The sequence below is a fragment of the Mauremys mutica genome, chromosome 25 (assembly GCF_020497125.1).
Source record: "Mauremys mutica isolate MM-2020 ecotype Southern chromosome 25, ASM2049712v1, whole genome shotgun sequence".
NCBI lineage: Eukaryota > Metazoa > Chordata > Testudines > Geoemydidae > Mauremys > Mauremys mutica.
The window spans coordinates 15,781,781-15,789,266 of NC_059096.1; positions in this window are offsets into that span (position 1 = coordinate 15,781,781).

Here is a 7,486-nt window from a genome sequence, read left to right on the forward strand (position 1 = left end):
CTTCCTGCTGGGACTCCCAGCTCAGAGAAGAGCTGTTCCTGGCTGTGTATATTGTCAATTAACATTTCGCTCCCCCACTTTGAAATGTTACTTTTCTGTATATGCACCAGTGCGCTATTGTGATCTGATGTAAAATAAATAAATACGCCTCCACAAAAAAAGAAAAAGGGGGGGGGGTGGGACTAGATACCTCCTGAGGTCCCTTCCAACCCTGAGATTCTATGATTCTATGATACTTACTGGTGCACGTTTTTTGTGGTCTAGTTTCACTTTTGTAATATTTCCATTTAGATGGTGGAACCATGTTTCTTGTCTGGCAGCCCGGATAAATCGCTGCAGACAGTAATTCAGGCACATTTCGCACCATCCTGCAAACACAATGGGGCTACGCAGAATTCCAACAGAATTCTACCTACAGACTGCAGATAAACCCCAGAGATCAGCCATCATGTTAGTGTTTTTCTCCAAGCTCTAAATATACTGGACCAGATCCTCAGCTGGTGGAAACTAATGCACATCCACAAGGCAACTGTGCTGATTTACACTGAGAGCCCAGCCCGCAAAACCTCTCTCTCAGTGTATTGAGAAAGGGATGTCTCACATATTAACTCCATCCTCTGCCTTCGGCTCATTTTAAGTTTATTTTAGAGAGCACCCTCCTCCCCTCAACAAAAATTGATTGTCACTATCATCAGCAAAAGCCTTCCTATAAAGTTGTGCTAGAAACCCAACAAGAAGGAAAGAACAGCCTGGCCTTTCGAGTGAATTTATAACTTATTGCAAAGGAATTTTGATTTCATAGCGGCTTCTCTAACAACTCCCAGGAGGGAAAAGAGCAATCGACAAAGTGCAACCTCCCCCAGGAATGTTTGAATTCTTTAATAGGATTAATGCTACAGTTTGAATGTCTTTTCTGCTACCAAACTGCTCACAGAGTGAAAACAAAGCAGTGCTCAGGGTTAGCCATTTACTTGCTGAATAGTTTGTTTTAAAGGACTAAAGCTAAGTTGCATTAAAGTTCCTTAAAATGTGTTCTCATTAGCAAGCCCAGCTCAAACAAAGTCCTGGAAAGAACAATGCAGATCACATACCAAACTGATCCTTCCCCTTTGGAAGCAAGGCTGCCGGCTGCCCTCAGTCCTGGATCACTGTGCAGTTACCTGGAAATATTTTGTGTCAGACAAAAGGGTCCAACTTGCCAGCGTTGGTTAAACAATTCGCTTTCCCTTCAACCAAGATGGACTCTCTCCCAGCTACTTAAAAGTGGAGAAGTGCCCACTCCGTTATCCGCACCGTGTGCTCTGGCTTGGGTGCATTCCTGACTGGTGTGCTTATGTGCGCTAGGAGTAAAACTGAACAGACTCAAACCTGACAGGGGAGTGACTCGACTGGGGGCTGAGAGCTCTCTGCTGGTCAGCTGCTTGCACACTGCACAGGCATTCCGGGATCCCTCTCCGGAGACACAAAGAGCCACAATACTGAGCAGATGCTTCATGGTTAGCGTAGCAGGAAACTCCTAATCCAAACACTAAAAGTCACCTTCGAATCTCTGTATTGAAATCAACGAATGGCTACGCAGATGGTGTCGGAGAGAAGGGTTTGGATTCTTTGACAATGGGATGGTCTTCCAAGAAGAAGGATTGCTAGGCAGAGACGGGCTCCACCTCACGAAGAGAGGGAAGAGCATCTTTGCAAGCAGGCTGGCTAACCTAGTGAGGAGGGCTTTAAACTAGGTTCACCGGGGGAAGGAGACCAAAGCCCCGAGGTAAGTGGGGAAGTGGGATTCCGGGAGGAAGCACAAGCAGGAGACTGCAAGAGGGGAGGACTCCTGTCTCAGACCGAGAAAGTGGGACAATCAGCGGGTTATCTTAAGTGCCTATTCACAAATGCAAGAAGCCTGGGGAACAAGCAGGGAGAACTAGAAGTCCTGGCACAGTCAGGGAATTATGATGTAATTGGAATAACAGAGACTTGGTGGGATAACTCACATGATTGGAGTACTGTCATGGATGGATATATACTGTTCAGGAAGGACAGGCAGGGCAGAAAAGGTGGGGGAGTTGCGTTGTACGTAAGAGAGCAGTATGACTGCTCAGAGCTCCAGTATGAAACTGCAGAAAAACCTGAGTGTCTCTGGATTAAATTTAGAAGTATGAACAACAAGGGTAATGTCATGGTGGGAGTCTGCTACAGACCACCAGACCAGGGGGATGAGGTGGACGAGGCTTTCTTCCAGCAACTAACAGAAGTTGCTAGATCACAGGTCCTGGTTCTCATGGGTGACTTTAATCACCCCGATATCTGCTGGGAGAGCAATACAGCAGTGCACAGGCAATCCAGGAAGTTTCTGGAAAGTGTAGGGGACAATTTCCTGGTGCAAGTGCTGGAGGAACCAACTAGGGGAAAAGCTCTTCTTGACCTGCTGCTCACAAACAGGGAAGAAATAGTAGAGGAAGCAATAGTGGATGGGAACCTGGGAGGCAGTGACCATGAGATGGTCGAGTTCAGGATCCTGACACAAGGAAAAAGGGAAAGCAGTAGAACTGAGACCCTGGACTTCAGAAAAGCAGACTTTGACTCCCTCAGGGAACTGATGGGCAAGGTCCCCTGGGAGAATAACATGACGGGGAAAGGAGTCGAGGAAAGCTGGCTGTATTTCAAAGAAACCTTATTGAGGTTGCAGGAACAAACCATCCCGATGTGTAGGAAGAAAAGTAAATATGGCAGACGACCAGCTTGGCTTAATAGTGAAATCCTTGCACGTCTTAAACACAAAAAAACAGCTTACAAGAAGTGGAAGATTGGACAAATAACCAGGGAGGAGTATAAAAGTATTGTTCAGGCATGCAGGTGTGAAATCAGGAAGGCCAAATCACACTTGGAGTTGCAGCTAGCTGGAGATGTTAGGAGTAACAAGAAGGGTTTCTTTAGGTATGTTAGCAACAGGAAGAAAGTCAAGGAAAGTGTGGGCCCCTTGCTGAATGAGGGAGGGAACCTAGTGACAGAGGATGTGGAGAAAGCTAGTGTACTCAATGCTTTTTTTGCCTCTGTCTTCACAGACAAGGTCAGCTCCCAGACAGCTGCACTCTGCAGCATGGTATGGGGAGGAGGTGACCAGCTCTCTGTGGAGAAAGAAGTAGTTCGGGGCTATTTAGGAAAGCTGGACGAGCACAAGTCCATGGGGCCGGATGCGCTGCATCCAAGGGTGCTAAAGGAATTGGCCGATGAGATTGCAGAGCCATTGGCCATTATCTTTGAAAAATCATGGCGATCGGGGAAGGTCCCAGATGACTGGAAAAAGGCTAATGTAGTGCCCATTTTTAAAAAAGGGAAGAAGGAAGATCCAGGGAACTACAGGCCAGTCAGTCTCACCTCAGTCCCTGGAAAAATCATGGAACAGGTCCTCAAGGAATCAATCCTGAACCACTTAAAGGAGGGGAAAGTGATCAGGAACAGTCAGCATGGATTCACCAAGGGCAAGTCATGCCTGACTAACCTAATTGCCTTCTATGACGAGATAACCGGCTCTGTGGATGAGGGGAAAGCAGTGGATGTACTATTTCTGGACTTTAGCAAAGCTTTTGATACAGTCTCCCACAGTATTCTTGCCAGCAAGTTAAAGAAGTCTGGGCTGGATGAATGGACGGTAAGGTGGATAGAAAACTGGCTAGATGGTCGGGCTCAACGGGTAGTGATGAATGGTTCCATGTCTAGTTGGCAGCCGGTATCAAGAGGAGTGCCCCAAGGGTCAGTGCTGGGGCCGGTTTTGTTCAATATCTTCATTAACAATCTGGAGGATGTCAAGTATCAGAGGGGTAGCCGTGTTAGTCTGGTTCTGTAGAAGCAGCAAAGAATCCTGTGGCACCTTATAGACTAACAGACGTTTTGCAGCATGAGCTTTCGTGGGTGAATACCCACTTCTTCAGATTCACCCACGAAAGCTCATGCTGCAAAACGTCTGTTAGTCTATAAGGTGCCACAGGATTCTTTGCTGATCTGGAGGATGGTGTGGACTGCACCCTTAGCAAGTTTGCAGATGACACTAAACTGGGAGGAGTGGTTGATACGCTGGAGGGTAGGGATAGGATACAGAGGGACCTAGACAAATTAGAGGATTGGGCCAAAAGAAATATGATGAGGTTCAACAAGGACAAGTGCAGAGTCCTGCACTTAGGACGGAAGAATCCCATGCACTGCTACAGACTAGGGACCGAATGGCTGGGCAGCAGTTCTGCAGAAAAGGACCTAGGGGTTACGGTGGACGAAAAGCTGAATATGAGTCAACAGTGTGCCCTTGTTGCCAAGAAGGCTAATGGCATTTTGGGTTGTATAAGTAGGGGCATTTCCAGCAGATCGAGGGATGTGATCATTCCCCTCTACTCAGCACTGGTGAGGCCTCATTTGGAGTACTGTGTCCAGTTTTGGGCCCCACACTACAAGAAGGATGTGGAAAAATTGGAGAGAGTCCAGCGGAGGGCAACAAAAATGATTAGGGGGCTGGAGCACATGACTTATGAGGAGAGGCTGAGGGAACTGGGATTGTTTAGTCTGCAGAAGAGAAGAATGAGGGGGGATTTGATAGCTGCTTTCAACTACCTGAAAGGGGGTTCCAAAGAGGATGGATCTAGACTGTTCTCAGTGGTAGAAGATGACAGAACAAGGAGTAATGGTCTCAAGTTGCAGAGGGGGAGGTTTAGGTTGGATATTAGGAAAAACTTTTTAACTAGTAGGGTGGTGAAGAACTGGAATGGGTTACCTAGGAAGGTAGTGGAATCTCCTTCCTTAGAGGTTTTTAAGGTCAGGCATGACAAAGCCATGGCTGGGATGATTTAGTTGGGTTTGGTCCTGCTTTGAGCAGGGGGATTGGACTAAATGACCTCCTGAGATCCCTTCCAACCCTGAGATTCTATGATTCAAAAAGCACTTGTGACTCTTGAGGAGAATTCTCCAATCTTGGTAACAAGCTTTTCACTATAACACAAAAACTCTTTTGGGGAAGGTCTTTGTTTGGAGCCCACTACCCCCAACATCCAAGTTCAAGTATATTTATGGTGACTCCTTGAGTGTCACTAGAGGAATTGTGGGTAGGTAGTTTATGCACATCAAGTTCTGTATGGCAGCACTTTTCCTTCTTCACCAATAGAGGGAGTAGTGAGCTCTTTCCTGTCCAAGCAGCAAAGAGTCTTGTGGCACCTTATAGACTAACAGACATTTTGGAGCATGAGCTTTCATGGGTGAATACCCACTTCATCGGATGCATGTAGTCTAGGCATTGTCTACATGCATCCAACGAACTGGATATTCACCCATGAAAGCTCATGCTCCCAATCGTCTGTTAGTCTATAAGGTGCCACAAGACTCTTTGCTGTTTTTACAGATCCAGACTAACACGGCCACCCCTCTGATACTTTCCTGTCCAGAGTTTCTGGCCACAGGGCTTACGTTATTTAACATTCATATAATGCTAGTTCCTAGGGACCAACTGGTTTTGGGCTCCATTGCGCTGGGCAAACATAGAACCAGTGACAATCCCTGCTCCAAAGAGCGTCCAATCCAAGAGATAAGATTGAACAAGTGCATGAGATGCACAAGTGGTCTGGGGCGGAAGAGACAGCATGACAAAAATAAAGGACGGTGCACATTGCCTCGCCGACCGGCGCAGTGCTCCCAGGTGTCTCTGAACTATTGTAATTAGTCTGTGCAACCAAACAGAGAATGCTGGCAGCTTGCCTACAGAGGTCACAGATTCTGTAGAAAAGCTCTTATTCTTAGAGCAGTTCTTCAGGGTTTTCCCTGGTTGTTTGGATCTTCCTAGCCCATTTAAATGGCACCCAGGTAATAAGCAAGCCTGGGGTTCTCCCAGCTGTTTACTACAAAAGCCAAGAAAGTGTGTTTGTGTCTTCAGTGGACAGGAACACAGTGTTACCTGCCCTTTAGGTCTCTGACTCCAGGCAGTGTATGCAGATGTGTTCTTTGCTGGGCTATTCCTATTCATCATGGAGTTGGGTTTCACGTGTGTCATTTTGGCAGCTCCAATGTGACACAGAGAGAAGGCGAAGGCTGTATCCCAACTCCACCACATGGTTTGCTCCAGAGCCTGCTGTTCTGAACCTGGATGCCACGGGGGACATGCTGTGCCACTGAAAGAAGAAAACAATTCACCGGGATCTGTTTATCAGGAGGCTCCCTGGTCAGCCCTGCCAGTGGCATTATGGGAAGAGAGTCCCACCCCATGTATAGCCCACTCCTGCTTCCATCACACTGGGAGGTATAGCTCAGTGGTTTGAGCATTGGCCTGTTAAGCCCAGGGTTGTAAGTTCAGTCCTTGAGAAGGCCACTTAGGGATCTGGGGCAAAAATTGGTCCTGCTAGTGAAGGCAGGGGTCTGGACTCAATGACCTTTCAAGGTCCCTTCCAGTTCTAGGAGATTGGTATATCTCCACTTATTATTATTTTTGGGGTTGGACTAGATGACCTCCTGAGGTCCCTTCCAACCCTGAGATTCTATGATTCTATGACCCTTTCCCGGCCCAACATGGCTGAACTGGACCAGTAGAGACACTTGTTCTGCCTAGGGTGGTCAGGGGCCTGGTTTTTGACCAGACAGTCCAGTCTAAAAGGGGACCTGACAGTGTCCAGTCAGATCTACTGACTGGACACCCAAAGTCCGATTACTTCAAGCGGGGGAGGCTCTGGGTCATCACCTGCTTCAGCCCCTACTCACCCGGGGCTGCCGTCTACCTGCGTCGGGTGGCTGCAGCTCCGCCCCGGCTCTGCAGGTGAGTCCCTCCTGACCCAGGGGGGGTGGGTGGCAGGGGAAAGCAGCGAGCGACAGCGGGAGAGGAGAAGAGAAGTGGGTCGGGCTGGGGCCTTAGGGGAAGAGGCAGGGCAGGGCAGGGGGTTTGGGGGAGCAAACGGGGCAGGAGTGGGAATCACAGAATCTCAGGGCTGGAAGGGACCTCAGGAGATTCTAGTCCCACCCCCTGCGCAAAGCAGGACCAACCCCAACTAAATCATCCCGGCCAGGGCTGTGTCAAGCCTGAGCTTAAAAACCTCGAAGGAAGGACCTCGGGGGAAGGGGCAAGGCAGGGGAGGTTCCAGCACTCTTACTGTAGTGTCCAGTTACCACGTTGGCAGCCCCAGCCCTGCCCTGGCCCAGCTGCAGGACTCCCCGCGGAACTGCCCAAACGAGCAGCTGATGAGGATTCAGTGGGGGGGAGACGTCTTGGCCGCTCGCTGCAGGAGATGCAGGGGGCTGCGAGGAGCTGGATGGGGCTGAGAGGGCCTTGGCTGCTGGGCTCTAGGAGCTGGAGGCTCAGGAGTGAATTCCCGGGGGAGTCCCAGGGTCTGGACGGCTGTGGGGGGAGGGATTAGGGTCTTTGTTACTTGGTACATGTAGGGGAGCTAGGAGGATTTTGGCACCCAGGTGGGCGTCAGCAGTTACCATGGGGATCTGTACAGCCATTGAGTCTAAGGCCAGAAGGGCC